The following is a 19,659-nucleotide window of genomic DNA, read 5'->3' on the forward strand; positions in this document are numbered from 1 at the left end:
AGTGCCCCAACACCACCCAAAGATAGGTGGTAAAAGAAGGAAAATCCAACCCAATGTATTTCCACATTAAGTGGAGCTAGACTCAATAGAAATGTTACATATTCAGGTCTCCTTCTGGGTTCAGTGGTGTCAGTGACACTCATAAATGGATTCCACATCCCATTTCTGCTGGAGCGGACTCGGTCTTCCTAATATCTACTTGTATGATAGTGTAACCTGAGGATGTAACAGTGATACCTCCTTGTGACCTGAACTTAATATTTGTGTCTTCCAAATGTGCCCTCATGTGCCTCTTGAATGTTTTCAAATGTGGACCAAGGAAAACATCTGATAAGACTAATCTAGATATGAATTCTTAATCATAACAATGATTATGATCCGACTCACTTAATTCCATTGGTATAACCTGTCATCGTGTAATAATACAAAAGTAATGAACTTGCTATGGTTTTTACATCAGTGGGCCATCTTGCTTGACTTCTACAAAATTGGGTAGAAATTGGACCTCATTGTACCCATTTTATACCGCCTGCCCCTTGACTTGCCTTCAGGTTGCTGCCAACAAGGCAAGTGGCCCAATATTCACCAAATGGGTGATATGCCTGTGTAGGCATGATAGGTACCAGTGGCTTTCTGAATTAATAGTAATTAGGCTCGAAACCCAATTTTGGGCTGACCTTGGGCCTCCTAGTTCGGGTTTGTATTGCAGCTGTGACACCGCCGTGGCACTCAAAAGCGGCTGCTTCTAACGGTCGACCTGAATGACTACCTGTGTTTCTGTCTCAGTCTCTTTTGCTTCCTGTGTTCACAATTTGAGAGAAGAGCCTATACCAGACAACCCATGCTGAGTGCCTGGGACCAGGAAATTCCCAACACAACGGTTGTGAGGTGTTTATCAATTACCAATTCAGACTAAGGAATTGCTTATTACTTATAGACTTTGGGGAAACAACAGCAAGCGTAGCTCATTTTTTAAGAAGTTGTGTGATTACACTATACTTTAAAACACAAATCTTAAATTTAGCTATATTTTTCCAAATCCTTTCCGTGGGACAAATGATCAAAAAGAATCCTGAAATGTGATAAGGGCTATGCTGGATGCATTAGAAATAAAGGACTAGAAATGGAGGCTGCCGTGACTGTAGAGAACCACAAAGTAGTATGAATATCAGAAACATGGCTAACTCTCAGGAATTAGCTATGTTTCTGATATTCACACTACTTTGTAATTCCATACTACAATGAATAAAATATTCAGGGATTATGGAGTTTTCAGAAAAGATAGTGTGGACAGAGATGAAGGTGATGTAAACCTATATGTCAGGGATACCTGGGAGGTAAATGAAGTTGACAATGGGGGAGGTAGAAAGCTCTGACTAATCAGGGGAGATATTTTTAATGTAAGGTGAAAAAATCCAATTTACGTCAGGGATATGCTACACACCATGAAGTCAGCATAGGATTGAAGGCAGTTTACTCTCTAAAGAGATAAGACGGTTATCTGAGAACAGGAAAGTCATTTTAATGGACAACTTCAATCAACCAAATGTAAACTGGGTAATCTTAAATGGATTAGAGTCAGAGTTAGCAAACGTAATGCATGACTGCTTCATGACCCAGTGAATCAGGGAATCCATGAGAAGTTGTGCTCATCTTGATCTGATATTCTTAAATGACGCAGTCATTATACAGAAAATGGAAGTCACGGTCCCTTAGGGGACAAGGACCACAGAATGATTGAGTGGAAACTGATCTGGGATTGAGAAACAGCAAACAATGGTAAATATCCTCTGACCTCTTACTCCAAATATTCACAAGGGAAGACATGAGCAACTTCCCCTCCTCAAATAGAGGTAACAGGCAAAATTAATGACTGATATAAATGAAATGAAAGCCCTAGATGGGCTGAAAACACTCAAAACGGAGAAATCCCCAAAGATAGGTTAGATTTATCTGAGTGCCGAGAGAGGCTGCAGAGGAGATTTGTGAGGTATCACTGAGGTCTGAGCCAGTGGTGTGGATTTGTTCCTTTACTATTCTCACAATTGATGGTTACAATATGTCTCGTTTGAATTTTCTGTTTTATTTTCATATCTGCCGTGTTTGCAGCTTGTTTACTTTTCTTCATTCCTTATTTTCTCACGTATTTGTTTGCGTGGACCTCTTCTGTGTCTTGTCACCTCACGCCATTAGTATATTCTTTGCTCCTTTTTATATATCTGCATTATCTCAATGATGATCTTTTGTACCATCTGTTTTCTATTAATCAGTTTGCAGGCTAGTTAACTGACTCCTCTCTGTGATTGATATATTTGTTGGTTCTTTTCCCCTCCCCCCCCCCCTTTTTTTCTCTCACCTTGCTAAAATGTGTCTATTTTTAAGTCTTCAGTTCTGACGAAGGGTGCATACCTGAAATGTCAAAACTTGTCTTTTCTCTGTAAGATGCTGACTGCATTTCCAGTATTTTTTGATTTTATTTCAGATTTCCAGCTTTTTGTTTTACAGAAACCAATGTGTTCCATGGAGTTTATGATCATCTTTGTTTATAGTTATCTTCATAAATTTCATTCCTGGCTACATATTTATCCAGCTCTTTTCTGAATATTAGCTTTTGCTGGGAGCCTGTTCCATTACTCTGTCGAAAAATAAATTAATCTAATCTCCAGACTGATCTCAGACTTATTAGGTTTGTACTTGTGCTTACCTTCTAAATCATATTGGCTGCTACTTACATGTATATTTATGTCTCTTAGCACTGTAGACACCTTGAAATTTTCATTGGATTGTCGCCTGAAATCCTTTTCCTTCTGCATTTTTTCATTCCATTGATTTCAGTGGAATGAAAATCAGGTGGGTTCTATAATGAGTGGGCGATCTGCTCTGCCAGGTTACGACCCAGGTGGTGAAGACGAAAATCTACTCCCATGAAATGCTGTATTTGGGGCACTTTAAAAGCAAGCCTCATCATTAATTTTAATTACACTTGCCAACTGGATGGGACTCTGCTGTGTTCTGATGCCTGTGGTGCAATGAAAGTTAGTATTGTCCCCTTTTCTCTTACCCTTTTCCTATTCTGCTGAGTTCCTATAAATGCTTCATGCTTCAATTACAGTTGACTTTCTGATTCTTTTGCAGACAATACTCATCTGTTTTTGATTCTACATAAACATTCGCAAAATGCCCTGGTGCCAAAAAAGCATTAAAATGCCACTGAGAAACTGAAATCAAGGGGGGAAAAAAAGGTCTTGCTCCTTTTAAGAGATCCTTCGCACTCACTCACTCCAGATTGGCAAGCAGAGAACACAATGTGATCCAACCCTAAATAGGTAGGAAATGCACTAGGAGTTATTAACATGTATGACCAGATTAAAATAAAGCTCTCCTACATTTAGGCTGACCTAACAAACCACCTGCAAAATCACATGTTGTCCAAATCAAGTGGAGAGCTGGGAAAAGGGATACTTCCATGATGTCCTGGCCTTCACACACATTCCTTGCTGGTGGGACCAAGCTCTCTGGCCAGAAGATCTGGCCGCTTGGAAAATGATTTTATTAACATGGGGCTACTCCTGTGTGAAGGAATTCCAAACAGGTGCAAAGTTAAAGTGGAATGCATAGACCTTGCACCGGATCATGTAACTCTTCACCTGGCCCATCTATACTGGAGATGGAAATGCTTAACACTGACATTGAGTGCCCAAAGTGGACACTTTGGAATGCTCCAGAACTGATGTTTACCTTCATGACACAAAACTTGTCGCAAAAGTCTTGGTTGTTAGTTTCTGTTCTTTTACACACTAGTGAGTGAACACTCAGAACACTCTTCTCTCGAACCAACAAATATTGGTCCATAGTATTACAAATGTTTTAAAAATGTTTGGGTCTTGACGAATAGAAACATTTCTCTCCTGTTGGGACTGCTAACAAGCTTACTGACGTCACATACGTCATTGGGTTGCAGCTGTACTAGCCACTCGGATTATGAGAATTTTAAAATTCTTATCCTTGTTTTCAAATACCTCCATGGCCTCGTCCCTCCCTATTTCTGAAACCTCCTCCAGCCCTTGAACCCTCCGAGAACTCTGCGCTCCTCCAATTCTGGTCTCATGCGCATTCCCAATTTTCATCGCTCTAAGCTCTAGGCCCTAAGCTCTGGAATTCCCTCCCTAAACTTTTCCGCCTCTCTCTCCTCCTTCAAGGCGTTCCTTAAAATCTACTGCTTTGACCAAGTTTTTGGTCACTATTGTAATATCTCATGTGGTTTGGTGTCAAATTTAGTTTGATAACGTTCCTGTGAAGCGCCTTGGGACATTTTGCTATGTTAAAGGCACTATATAAATGCACGTTGTTGTCTTGAAAATCAAAACCAAACTGCATTGCTTGAAAGGAAAGTTGCACACAGTTTGTTCTTTTCATTTTCTGCTCATTCCAGCCAGCAACATGAGACTGACAAATTAGGAATAATTTTGTGCCACAGGCTGATGTCTTTCACTTGTGGACAAAAACAGTCACTGTATTATTGAATGCTTGCTATTTATCACTCGTCCCTCATATTAGGGTTGAACTCTGGTTGATTTATTGTTCGTCCCTTCAGCTGCTTTTGAGCTATGTTTTCTGGTGGTAAAGATCATCCTCTTTTATTACTGACTGCAAAGAACAGCTTTTTAAATACATGCCTGTTGAATATTATAAAGCAATACATTCTATCCATAATCATCTCTTCATGAATGGGGTTATGAACTTTTATTAAAAAAAGCTCATGAAACATTGGCCCTTTCATTTTCCAACCTCTTAAAGATCTTAAGAACAAGAGAAGCGTTGATTAGCTATGAGGGTGGAGAAAGACTTTAGGAAATAAAATGACTTTATACCACAGACATATATGGTATAACCGTATACTTCAGGTGTATTATTGCAACTGAAGGTTATTTAAAACCATGTGCTATGGAGAGAAGGCAGTACAGAATGGAGCAGTGGTATATGAATTTTTGACAGCATCTGAGTGGTCAGCAATCAATGTTATATCTGACCTCAGTAACCTTAATACAAAACCCAACAGCAGAGAAATGTTTTGATTATTCAAGTTACCAATGTGCTCTTCAAGAACCCGATTATTTTTTTATATGTAATGTAACAAAATTTGTTTCCTGAATCACTAGTATGTGAAATGAACACCAAAAAACAGCTTTTTCATCAATGTGTCATGAAGGCAAACAATATTATTACATTTCTTGATTATTTGGTCCAATGTAACTCCATTTACATTTTTCATATCTCACCGCTCTTCATTTTGAATCGGAACATAGATCAAAACATATGGACATAGAAAAAAGGAATAGGCCAATCAGCCCCTCTAGCTTGTTGCATTGTTTTATTAGATCGTGGGTTGATCTGTACCTTAATTTCATTTACTTGCCTTTTGCTCCATATCCCTTGATACACCTACCTAACATGAATCTAGCAATCTCCGTCTTGAAAATTTTAATTGACCCAGGAATCCACAGGATTTTGGGGAAAAGAGTTCCAGATTTTCACTACCCTTTTGTGTGAAAAATATCTTCCTGATTTCGTTCCTACCTGGTTCTGGTAAGGCTGCAGACAGGCTGAGAAGGATAAGGAGGGATAGTTTACCACAGTCACGGTCACATAGGATGTCATTTGTGACTTTGATAAGGGCCATTTCAGTGCTGTGGCAGTGGTGGAAACCTGATTGGAGAAGTTCAAACTTGGAGTTGCGGGAAAGATGAGCGTGGATTTGGGAGGCGACAACACGTTCAAGGACTTTGGAGAGGAAAAGGAGGTTGGGGATGGGTCAGTAGTTGGCAAGGACAGAGGAAATAGTTTCTCGTATCATTTTAAAGACAACACGCTCTTCTGGAGTCTGGGTCATGACTGCAGTGGATACCCTCTATCTCCCTAATTATTGAAACCCTATAACTACAACCATTCTATTCTGCTTCCTGCCCTCGAACTGCCTCCTGCTCCATGGTGCCTTGGTAAGCCTTCTGACAATCCATCTCGCAGCCTTTCTTATCCTCACAGACAGCAAGTACATTGTAGCTGTTGGATAGGACCAGTTTCTGTGATTTTCGCCCTTCCACTACATCATTATCAGGAGGTCTGCAGACCAAATCTCAGCAGAGTCTTGCATATTTTGCTGACCATTAATTCTACCCCTGCGCCTAAATTTTAACAATGAGGCAGGACCTCAGCAGGGGTGGGGGGGTCAATAAGCAGGTGGGAAACCCAGAAAAGGTATTCATGTGTGTTCCCGAGCGATCGCGACTCAATTGAAGCCACTTAACTGAACTTCCGGGTTTCGTGTCCTCAAGCTGTGCAGTGAGCGTACTACACACCTGCATGACGTGATTTAAAGCCCACGACTTAAAGGGCCATTGCAACAATGCATTTTGAAGGTGAAAGGAGGAAAAGGCACAATGGAACATCATAGAGCAAAGCCAGCACCCAGGTTCTCGGATGCCACCCTGGGGATACTACTGGCTGCTGCGAGAAAAAGGAGGTTGGTGCTATACCCACCTGACAGGAGGAAGACACCTGGTTCTGTCATCAAGATGGCGTAGCTGGAGGTGGCAGACCAGGTAAGCAGCAGGAGCATGGTATCGCGGTCATTGCTGCAGTGCAGGAAGTGATTTAATGACCTACACAGGTCAGGAAAAGTGAGTACAGTTACTGATTCACCTGCATTCTGTGGTGAACATTGCCCCCCACCCACCCCTGCTCTGTGAAGCTTACTCCATCACATCACTCCTCACACCCACTTAAGGCTCAGCGTGAAGTTAAATTCACTTATCATGCCCTTCCCCTCCCCCCCCCCCCCCCCATCCCCATTTGTGCACCCACTTCTCCCATTCACCCCAATCCTTGTTATAAGCTGGAAACCCCGGTGGTGAAGGATAGAATACTAGAGCCTGGTCTTCAGTTGCTTCCAAGCCTTTATTTAGAGGGCTCCACATTACACGCACCACACCCGAGATAAGCTCTCTTTTATATAAGGATACAAGAGTGTCCCCAACTGATGCACACCACCTGAATACAATTAACACTAATTAATATAAATCACATGGATACAATTAAAAATCTTGATGCAATGTGATGTATCTGTCTGACAGTCACCCTCTGATGCATCTCTTTCATTGTCAGCCTGACCCAGAGCAATGCATCCATCGGGTGTCCCTGTCACCCTCACTCACTCACATGTCTGTACTTTCTCCCCTTGTAAGAGAAGAGAGCGCAAAATGCAAGAGAGTGGAGTCAGACTGGAGGGGAACCTCTACAAATAGTGGCCCTTACAGAGGAAGAGGAGGAGGCCTTGGAAATAAGTCGAATGCTAGAGTGCCTGGCTGTTGGGGATGTTGAGACCTGCACCCAGCAAACATCTGGTGACAGAACTTTAACATCCTTCACAAACAACATGGATTGATGTTATCAATGATTGACCTGTTCCACATCTCAGTATGCTCATTGTAACATTACTTCTGCGGTGAATATTAATATTACTGTATGCTCTCTTCCAGGGCCATCAAGGACTGAAGACATGGGCAAGGCAATTCCTCAGCGGAGCTCCCTGCCTCTGAGGGCGCACCATTACATCTTAGTGAGCCATGCACCAGCACAGATGCTCACACCTTGGTGGCTCCTATTAGAGAGGTAGTTGGGTTGTCACTTGGTGAGTCACTACACACAAGTGAGCAAGAGCAGACACTGGTGGCAGGGGCAGTGGTGGAGAGTCCGCATCGGTGGGCACATTCCTCTCCAAGCTCTGCTCAGCTTGGCACTGATGCTGAACCTTGGGGGCCATCCTTGAAAAGTAGAATGATCCAGGTACTTTACCGTTGCGACATACTGGAAGACTTGCCACACTCTCTCTACAATAACAGAGAGGATGGAAGAGTCCACCTCCAACACTAGTGGATTGGTGGCACAGGTAAGTGCGGGAATGTCTGTGATGGAGAGAATGGCTAGCCTCCTTTGAACCTCAAGCACAGCTCACAAATGAGTCCATTCAGACCTGACAATGGCCGTGTGGATTCGGTGAACAACATTCTGCTACCGTAAACAGGCAGATACACTAGCACTGGCCTTACAAGACATCACACATGTCCTCCAAGCTGTTGTCCAGCAGAGTGGTAGAAGTGATGTGGCCCTGGCCCAGGAGAGGGATGATGGCGAAAGGGGACATGGAAGTGGGGACTCCACTCAAAGCGCCCCACGTCTCACCCGTTGCCCCTCCCTCAACTGGTACCCGCAATGCTGCCGCCTCTCCAGATGACCAAGTCTGACCCTGCACAGGTGCAGGTGGAGCAGTCTTTGGCGCGGCCCTCACGGGCTCCAAAACCCAAAGGTCATAGACCAAACGCATTCAAGCAGTCTGGGCATGAACATGGGCAACCTGCCACCACCTCTGCTGCAGCCACAGGGGATGAACCACGTAGAAGCGGTAGAAAGAGGAAGTCTAAGGTTTTATAATCGCCATGGGAATGCACAAGGGTGTCTGACAGAATATCATGTTTTTCATTTATGTTTGGTTCATGTTAAAAGCACATTAAATGTTATGATTCTCACCACCACTGCCACATCTTGCCCATTCTTGAGTCCCTTTTGTGAAAGTGCCCTTTCATGTGCTTCATCATGAATGGCAAGACTTGATGCCACCCATTGGGTGCGATTACTATGGGTATATGTGTGGATGTAGGATTGTTTTGGGCAACATAGGTCGGGGGGGGGGGGGGGTGGGTGTGGAGGCTGGTGTTGGTGGTCATTCCAAATGGTCTGAGTACTTGACTATTGTCACTTTGCAGGTCTCCATATGAGAATCTGAGTGACTCCCTGGCATCACGAGCAGCCAGGTGAGATGCTGCTCTGCCTATGGTTCACCCATCATCCCCCTCCTCCTCCTCCTCTTGTCGTCCTCAATGTTGATGGCAGGTGGGGCTGCTTCATGAGTGAATGGGACCTCATCCACCGGTAACACTCTCTGTTGAGCGATGTTGTGCAGGATGCAACACATGATGATTATTGTACACACCCTTGGTGGTGATTACTGAAGGGCTGTCCCAGATCTATCCAGGCACTTGAAGTGCATCTTGAGCATTCCTTATGGCTTGTTCTATGACAGCCCTGGTGGTGATGTGACTGTCGTTGTACCACTGCTGTGTCTCGCTAGTGGGGTTTCTCAGAGGTGTCATGAGCCATGTCTGTGGGGGGTATCCCTTATCTCCAAGGAGCCAGCTCTTAAGTCTGTCTTGTGCATGGAAGAGGGCCAGGATGTTGGATTCACACAGAATGAAGGAATCATGGTAACTGCCAGGGAATTTGGCACACACCTGCAGAAGCCTCTTCTGGTCGTCACAAATCAGCTGTGCATTGATGGAGTGATATCCTTTTCAGTTGATGAACAGTCCTGGCTCATGTGCAGGTCCTCAGATTGCTATGTGTGTGCAATCAATTGTGCCCTGTACCCGTGGGAAGCCAACCAGAGAGTGGAAACCTACTGCCCTCTCAGTCTGGCTGATGTTGCAGATGGGGAAGTTGACATAGTCGGATGCCTTGGCGAACAAGCCATCCGTGACCTGTCAAATACACTTATGTGCAGACGACTGAGAGATCCTGGTGATGTCACTGGTGGTGTCTTGGAATGATCTGGAGGTGAAGAAAATGAGGGCAGTCGTGACTTTAACTGTGACGGGCAATGCACGTCCACCAGGCCCAGCTGGGAGCAGCTCTGCACGAAGGAGCCTGCAGATGTCTGCGACCGCCTGACAACTCAATCTGAGCCTTCGTAGGCACTGCTCTTCAGAGAAGTGCAGGAAGCTCAACCTCTGTCTGTACATCTTCTCACAAGGGTAGTGCCTCCTGCAATGTCAGCCCCTCCGTTGGTCCCCTCTCTCCTCTTCTGCAGGTCCTTGTGGCACACCTCTCTCCGTGGATGCCAATGTGCCTCCTCCTCAGATGTACTGATGAATACATCCATTGCACTCCCCCCCACCATCCTGATAGTGTCAGTTTGAGGGGGTCCAAAATGTTGGCAAATATGTGTGAACAAAGAAATCTCAATCTAACCACAACGAACTCCCAGCCAAAGGTTTGTCTGCGCGAACTGAGACCCCTGCTGCAAAAACTCACCTTTTCTTCACGTGTCAATCACTGGTTTCAAGGTCCAAATGGCTGTCTGGTGCAACTCGCCTCTGTTTCTAAGACACGTTTCAGAGATCATGGGAGACACGTTCAGGTAGAGTTAAAATCATTTGTCTGCCTCAATACATTAAAATTTAATTCACTTAAATACTTCAAATACCTTAATTGCCCCTTTTTAAATATCATCCCGCCGGCTTTAAGTGCTGGCGGTACTTCCAGATTTCTGAAGCACGGGCACCCAGATGCGACTGGGTGAAACTGGAATTTGTCGGGTTGGAGCCAGGATTCCTTCCCGCTCCAAACTTTAATACATTTTTACTGCCCCCGCCCCCAACCCACCCATTCGGGGTTGAAATTTACCCCATGGTGATTCCAGTTCCTGATCACTTTTGCTGAAATCCCTTAAGTAGACTAAAAGTTTAAAATAATAAAAATAGGAGCGAGAATATGTTAGAGGAAAGAAAAGGAAGGGAAGGTAGAATAAGCACTAAGTTTTGCTAAGAGTTTGTTTCAGTAGAATAGGGCTAATATTACAATTGTACAAAATTTGACATGGGTGTTAACCTGGTAATTCGTTTTGCTCATCCAGGTGAAGAAATATGTTCTGCCAATTTGAATATTTCCATTTTCTACATATATGCACATATTTTGAACCAACCAATACGTGATAGCATGTTAATCATATGTCATGCTGTTGTTCTGGGAGGCTGCCTGCATAGCCTTTATTATTTTCATTACAAGGAAAGGTATTTCTACAGTAGATAATAAATGTAGCAATGTTGTCAGTTCGATCCCTTCTCCTCTCCACCCAAAAACGTTCCACTAATACAAACTTCAGATGCTTTTTCTTGTTAGTAAGTCAAAACAACAATCCTATGTAACACTCCTTGAAACATACTCAGAGTATTAATGCAATCAGATTAATATAGTGTCGTAGAATAAATCCTAAGAACTCAAATATAAATAGTTGATTCTGCTTACCACCTGTTTCATGAAATGGTGAGAATGAGCCAGATCTTTGATTTTAATGGAAAACATTTCTACTGTTGGAAATTTAGTTGCTGTTAAGTATTTGAGTGACTAGAGTTGCATTTATGCCAATAATAAATACATAATGATTATTAATGTTTATCATTATGTTCATAAATGGTTAGCTCTTGAACTCAGTCAGGTCACTGGGAAAGTATTGAGGAGAGTTGTGGTCTTTCTCCACAGGAAGAGAAAAATTAGTAGGTTAGTCACTTCTTAGCAATGATAACAGAACAGCGTTGACTTGCTAGAACAAGTCACCAGCCAACACCATCTGCCAGCGAAGAGTGTCTGATACAGAGCAGATCTAAAGATTTATAGAATCATTGAATATTAGAATACATTCAACGCATGATGCTTGTGCCGGGTCTCTGAAAGAGCTATCCACTTCGTCCCATTTCCCTGCCCTTTCCTGAAACTCTTTTAAATTATTTTTTCAAAAAATATTCACTTCCCTTTTAAAAGCTATTATGGATTCTGCTTCGAGTTACTGACTCGTTAAAACCTTTTATAATTTTGAACACCTCCATCAGATCTCCTTCTAACCTTCTTTGTTCTAATGAAAGGAGTTTGGGGGCATGATTTTGACCAGGAGCTGGGACCTAAGCGGGTGGGTATATATTCGCATGGGGAACCCAGCAGTGAATTGAAAGCGCCAGAATCTGTGATCGCAACTCAATGGAAGGTAATTATTTTTGCTTCTGGGTTTCCCGCACGACAGCCAGCCACATTGACAAGCTGGCTGTCTGTCAGGAGGGAAATGAGCTGGGAATCGGAGAAGGAGGGTGGGGAGAGATAGTCAGCTGTGGAGGACATCGGGGGGGTGGATGGTGGTGGGGTCGGATGGGATGTCGGGGGTGGTGGGGTCGGATGGGATGTCGGGGGTGGTGGGGTCGGATGGGATGTCGGGGGTGGTGGGGTCGGATGGGATGTCGGGGGTGGTGGGGTCGGATGGGACGTCGGGGGTGGTGGGGTCGGATGGGACGTTGGAGGTGGGGCCCTGGAGAAGATCGTGGGCTGGGAGGTGATCGAGTCACAGGAACAGTTGGAGGTTGGGAGTGGGGCCTCGGCCATTGGGTATGGTGTCCCATCGGGTGGGGGGGTCTCGGACAACGGGAAATGTCTACTATCGGGATGGGGTGGGAGTTGGACATTGGGGAGAGTTGGACAATCGCGGGGGTCCGATCGAGGCAGATAAACTTGTTGGGCAAGGAGGGATCACTCCTGCTCCTCCTAGCCCACAAGCAGCGCTAGAAAGGCACTTACCTCATGCATCCGGCTCTTCTAGCTTCCTCTCACCGGATGAGATTCAAGAGCCCAGGGTGAGGGTAAATTAGTTTCAGAATTAAAATCAACAAAAAAATTAAGTACCTCAACTATTTCAATGAGGTACATTGCCCTTTCAACAATCTGCCTGCTGGCATTAAGTGGGAATGGGACTTCCGGGTTTCGGATGCTTGTGCACAACCAAATACGCCTGGGATAAACCCACTGCTAAAATCTACAATTTTGACTATCCATCCGCACCCAGCCCACTGTTCCCTGGGGTTAAAATTACCTCCCCCATGTCTCTTCCCCAAAGCCTCTCAATCCTTGATATCGTTGTGAGTCTCTTCTGCACTCTCTCCATGGCCTTAACCTCCTTCCTAAAGTAAGACACGCAAATAATATTCCAAATGTAACATAGTCAATGATTTACATATGTTTAGCAATACCTCTTTTGTACTCTATGCACCTATTTATGCGGCCCAGGATCCCATATGTTTTTGTACAGTTTAATCAATGTGTCTTGCCTTATATAAAGATTTGTGTATCTGCTCCACTATTCATTTGACCAGAAAAAATGGGCCTGCCAAGTTTTGAACTTACACACTGTAATGAAAAAGAATGTCAAAGAGTGATGCTGAAACAAAACTATTATATGACAATTATTAAGCTGGAATATTCGGTACAAAAAATAAAAGTAATGATTTATACTATCAATGGGGGGAAGCGAGGTGATGCGGAAGAGCAGAGGGATTTGGGGGTTCAGGTTCACAGGACATGAAAAACATAACCTCAAGTGGGTAAGGCCATAAAGAAAGTTAATGGAATGTTGAATTTTATGGCAAGACATACAGAATATAAAAGTTGAGGTGCAATGATGAATCTATATAAAAACCTTAGAAAGACCACAGTTGGAGTCATGTGTGTAGTTACGGGTTCTGCACTATCTGGAAGGATGTTGAGGTAATAGGGTACAGTGCAGCCTGGTATGAGAAAATATAATTACGAAGACAGACTTGAAAAATTGGGATTGTTCTAGATAGATTTTGGATGCATGCTATTTTAAATTATGAAGGGATGGGACAGAGTGGAAAGAAACAGACTGTTTCCAGTGGTTGAGAACAAGGGGTTAAAGATATGAGACTTAGAATAGAGAGCTGGAGAAGCGTTTCGAAACAGAGAGTTATGAGGCCATGAAATGCACTACTGGAGTTAGTAATTGAAGCAGAGACCATGTTAATATTTAAGAATAGGTTAGATCAATGGTTATGGTTGAAAGAAAGGTGAATAAAGGAATCACATTTGGATGAGATAACTTGTCCATGCACAAAGTGTTAATAATTTTAAAGAAAAATTAATGTCAAGGTGTTAAAATCAGGGCTTCTATTTCATCTTATTTTGTAATTATGGCTAACAGATAGTCCTGCTGAACAAACTAATCTTGCTACTTTGTTAATAACTTTGTCATTTCCATCAATTTATCTGCTAACCACACAACAGCGTGCTAGATTCCTTACTTTTCACCTTTTTGGCAGGCTTTAAAAAAAAGCCATTGCTTTCCTTTCCTTTATCTATTATGTCCAAGCCAAGAATAAACCAAATATATGTATACACACAGACAAACACAGCATAGCATGGCGTGAAGAGAATTTTTCCAAAAAGTAATGAAATTGGTTTATCCTTGGCTTGGACATATTGCACAGTAAACAAAACACAAATTGAGGATAAAGAAAATCAAAGCAATGCCTTTTTTTTAAAGAAAAGCCTGCTAAACATGAAAAGTAAGGAATGTAGCTCACTAGTGTGTGGTAAACAGAGAAATTGATGGGAATGACAGTTATTAACAAAGTAGCAAGATTAGTTTGTTCAGCAGGACTATCTGTTAGCTATAATTACAAAATAAGATGAAATAGAAGCCCTGATTTTAACCGAACCCACCCGGCAGGAATGGGGCGGGTTCAGGTCGGTCAACCTTTTTATGGTCCATCTGATTTTACACTCCATTGAAGTCAACGGAGAGTAAAATCGGTTGGGGTGTGAAACTGGTGTCTGATCCAAACCCATTCTGTCCCCATCAGGCAGGTTAGGTTAATATCGGGGATAAATAAATTATGAATTAGAATTACTGTTTTAAAATGCAAATATACCTTAATTTTCACGTCACCCATTCTTTTAAGTCTAAATTTTTTAGACTTAAAGGACACAGTACTATTGCTACTACTTGGAGTAGAGTTAATAAAAGCAAAGAGGTGAAGATGGAATCTGTCCCAGAAATTGGTTCCATCACAGTTGGAGTACAGTGTGCAGTTATAGAACAAGTATTGGAGTCATGCATGTAGATTCATTCTGATGATACTAAGGATAAGAGGATATAGTTATGATGAAAGACTTGGAAAAACAAGGATTGCATTTACTGGAGCAGAGAAGATTCAGGACACAATTATGAAAAGGTTTGAGAGGGTACATAGTAAAAGATTATTTTTGCTTTGATGAATCAGTAATAAGAGTGCATAAATTTAGGATTAGTAGTGGAAGCATAAAGGGAGAGGTAAAGGAAGTGCATTCAAACAAAAGGTTATTAGAATATGAAATTCATTCCCACAACAGTTACTTCAGCCAATCCAATCACAGTAGTTAAGAAGGAGTTAAACATGGCCGGGGGGAAGGAGGAGTATAACAGGACATAGGAAAAGACCAACTACAGTAGATAACTCCAATGTGGAACTAGCAGTGGCACAGGCACAATGTGCTGAAATGGCCTCCTTCTGTGCTTAAATTTCTATATGTCTTGATGTTGTTAAATCTTTTATAGGAATATTTGAACTTGAAATTATACTGTTTTATTGAAAAAACATTCACATTCTAAATCCATTCTTGGATCTAATTCTGTATAAAAAATATCTCAACCATTTTCCTTTTAGTGTTATAACCTGGGGACTATAAATTTTATGGAATCCATATTTCTGTATAATCTTCAATTTGAAGACTCATTTTTCAATCTACCAGTTTTATTTGAGACAGCAATGCCATAACCATATCACATAGCCTTCTAATGAATAAGGAGACAACAAAAAAATCCATGTCATTGATGTGAAGCTTCTACTGCAATGTGTTCATTGAACACTACATTGCTGAAATCATTAGGCAAGTCACCTTGATGAGGATTGGGAGTTGATGGATCCAGCCCTACCATCTCAATCTGTAACAAAAAACAAAGTAATTTACAGGTTCAGTACAGGTTCTGCAACAACTTGTGACCATATTCATGAGGTTTGTATATGTACCCCTCCACTAACAACAGTTGGAAGAGGTGTGGTAGGGGGCAGATGTTAGTATTGTTTGCATTAGCTCTTGGAAGTGGCACAAGGCTTGCCCATATAGACCTTCTATTGCTTCAAAAGCAAATCACTGTGTTAACTTTGCACGAAGACAAGGAGCCAGATTTTGCTAGTGCGGGGCATCTTGTGGCATACCCCATTAGTTAGACTTGTTCATGTACGTTTAGGTTTTAAAATTTTTTGCCACAAAGTTTCTGGAAGTGCGGGTTGAAAACAGCGCATTGAGGAAAACAGGGCATCTGGGACCTGAGTGAACAATGGGACAAACAGGATATCTCCTTAACCAGTGAGATTTAAGGATTGAAAAATAACCAGAGGAAGGACTGAGAAGTAGGGTGAATTAGAATGGGTGAATTCAATGTCAAATCAGGTACAGAAAGAGAGGGAAAGAAAGATTGGATTGAGAGAGAGAGAAATAAGAGACAGAGGAAAGGAAAGAAAAAATAAAGTAACAACTTTAAATTTGACATTTTTAAAATCTCCTAAAACAATTCACAACCTGAAGGAATGAGATTCCACACTTATAATTGTTCACTTTCTGGGCAAGAGATGTTGGTTGGCAGCTATTAACAATTATCACATCGTTAAAATGGTACTTGCGCTGTTAATTACTAGTCTTAACTTTCTGTGGCATTTTTTTATTCATTCATGGGATGTGGGTGTCATTGGCAAGGCCAGCATTTATTGCCCATCCCTAATTGCCCTTGAGAAGGTGGTGGTGAGCCGCCTTCTTGAACCGCTGCAGTCCGTGTGGTGAAGGTTCTCCCACAATGCTGTTAGGTAGGGAGTTCCAGGGTTTTGACTCAGCAACGATGAAGGAACGTCGGGATGGTGTGTGACTTGGAGGGGAATGTGCAGGTGGTGTTGTTACCATGTGCTTGCTGCCCTTGTCCTTCTAGGTGGTAGAGGTCGCGGGTTTGGGAGGTGCTGTCGAAGAAGCTGTGGCGAGTTGCTGCAGTGCATCCTGTAGACGGTACACACTGCAGCCATGGTGCGCCGGTGAAGGGAATGAATGTTTAGGGTGGTGGATGGGGTGCCAATCAAGCGGGCTGCTTTGTCCTGGATGGAGTCGAGCTTCTTGAGTGTTGTTGAAGCTGCACTCATCCAGGCAAATGGAGAGTATTCCATCATAGAATCATAGAAGTTACAACATGGAAACAGGCCCTTCGGCCCAACATGTCCATGTCGCCCAGTTTATACCACTAAGCTAGTCCCAATTGCCTGCACTTGGCCCATATCCCTCTATACCCATCTTACCCATGTAACTGTCCAAATGCTTTTTAAAAGACAAAATTGTACCCGCCTCTACTACTGCCTCTGGCAGCTCGTTCCAGACACTCACCGCCCTTTGAGTGAAAAAATTGCCCCTCTGGACCCTTTTGTATCTCTCCCCTCTCACCTTAAATCTATGCCCCCTCGTTATAGACTCCCCTACCTTTGGGAAAAGATTTTGACTATCTACCTTATCTATGCCCCTCATTATTTTATAGACTTCTATAAGATCACCCCTTAACCTCCTACTCTCCAGGGAATAAAGTCCCAGTCTATCTAACCTCTCCCTATAAGTCAAACCATCAAGTCCCAGTAGCATCCTAGTAAATCTTTTCTGCACTCTTTCTAGTTTAATAATATCCTTTCTATAATAGTGACCAGAACTGTACACAGTATTCCAAGTGTGGCCTCACCAATGCCCTGTACAGCTTCAACAAGACATCCCAACTCCTGCATTCAATGTTCTGACCAATGAAACCAAGCATGCCGAATGCCTTCTTCACCACCCTATCCACCTGTGACTCCACTTTCAAGGAGCTATGAACCTGTACTCCTAGATCTCTTTGTTCTATAACTCTCCCCAACGCCCTACCACACTCCTGACTTGTAGATGGTGGAAAGGCTTTGGGGAGTCAGGAAGTGGGTCACTCGGCGCAGAATACCCAGCCACTGACCAGCTCTTGTAGCTACAGTATTTATGTAGCTGGTTAAGTTTCTGGTCAATGGTGACACCCAAGATGTTGATGGTTGGGCATTCGGTGGTGGTAATGCTGTTGAATGACAAGGGGAGGTGGTTAGACTCTCTTGTTGGAGATGGTCATTGCCTGGCACTTGTCTGGCATGAATGTTACTTGCAACTTATCATCCTAAGCCTGGATATTGTCCAGGTCTTGCTGCATGCGGGCATGGACTGCTTCATTATCTGAGGGGTTGCGAATGGAATTGAACACTGTGCAAACATCCCCGTTTCTGACCTTATGATGGAGGGAAGGTCATTGATGAAGCAGCTGATGATGGTTGGGCCTAGGACACTGCCCTGAGGAACTCCTACAGCAATGTCCTGGGGTTGAGATGATTGGCCTCCAACAACCACTACCATTTTCCTTTATGCTAAGTATGACTCCAGCCACTGGAGAATTTTCCCCCTGATGCCCATTGACTTCAATTTTACGAGGGCTCCTTGGTGCTACACTCGGTCAAATGCTGCTTTAATGTCAACGGCAGTCTCTCTCGCCTCACCTCTAGAATTCAGCTCTTTTGTCCATGTTTGGAATGAGGTCTGGAGCCGAGCGGTCCTGGCGGAACCCAAGCTGAGCATCGGTGAGCAGCTTATTGGTGAATAAGTGCCGCTTGATAGCACTGTTGATGACAAGATCCATCACTTTGCTTATGAATGAGAGTCGACAGATGGGGCGGTAATTGGCCGGATTGGATTACCTGGGCAATTTTCCACATTGTCGGGTAGATGCCAGTGTTGTAGCTGTACTGGAACAGTTTGGCTAGAGGCATGGCTAGTTCTGGAGCACAAGTCCTCATGGGCAATTAATGTGCAAATACAGCAGCTTCATAAAAATCACGGGGCGGTTTGGCGCGAGATGCCATTTAGGTGAAGCCAACAGCAGAGTGCCGAAAATCGGCCAGCAACTTGTGGCAATTCGCAATTGACGGGGTATCTCTTCCTCACTACAAGTTGCTGGCCGATTTACGCATCAATAATAGCATGCGCCGTTCAGACGCTGTTATTTTTTGATCAAAATCTAGCCCAATATATTATCTGCTAGCTCTTTGGGCATTACACTAGACTCCACTCAGTCCCAGTTATATGTGCCAGGCAGATGTTGCCATTCTGGAAGGTCCCCAACTTTGTATCTACAGTTATTTAAATTAAATTGTTTTGTGAAAATTTTCAGCTGATGAGCACTATATCTAAGCTGTATTTCAATTGGGAAAAATTCCATAGCATTTCATCTTCTCACCTGAAATATTGAAAGTTGTTTGATTTATCTCCCTTCATGTGTTAATATTACGATTGCGCTTTGATCAGGGTATGTTGTTTGTTCGACCCTATGCATGATATCCCAGTTTTAGCTTTTTAAAAAACTTCATGGTCCTTATTTTCATCACTGCAAACAAAAAAGTACCAACATTATTGTTCTTTTGTGATCATGTAACAATCTAGCTGTAGAATAAATACTTGAGATTAAAAAACAGAAAAGGGGTTAAATGTCAGGATTTGACCATCCTCAGGAACAACCTGCAACAAAAAGACAATGTAGGTCAAACTTGAATGTTTGTTTATTTTACCACATAACCATTTTCCCAGCAACTAAACCTGGCTTTAGACAATTAATTGTGAAACCCATGCTTCAGAGACATATTGCATAATCCTGACAAAGAAGGAATTGTTCTTTTCAGGGCAATTGAAGGATTCATTCAAAATGTCAGATGAATCAGTAGCATGATGGTTATAGTACTGGACTAGCAACCCAGAGATCATGTCCATGGCAAGTTGTGAAATTGCATTCATTTGTGGGACTGGAAACAGGAAAAAATTACCATAAAAGCTGCCAGATTGTTGTAAAATCCCAAATGATTTGGT

This window comes from Heptranchias perlo, chromosome 2 (genome assembly GCF_035084215.1).
Source record: "Heptranchias perlo isolate sHepPer1 chromosome 2, sHepPer1.hap1, whole genome shotgun sequence".
In the NCBI taxonomy this organism is placed as follows: Eukaryota; Metazoa; Chordata; class Chondrichthyes; order Hexanchiformes; family Hexanchidae; genus Heptranchias; species Heptranchias perlo.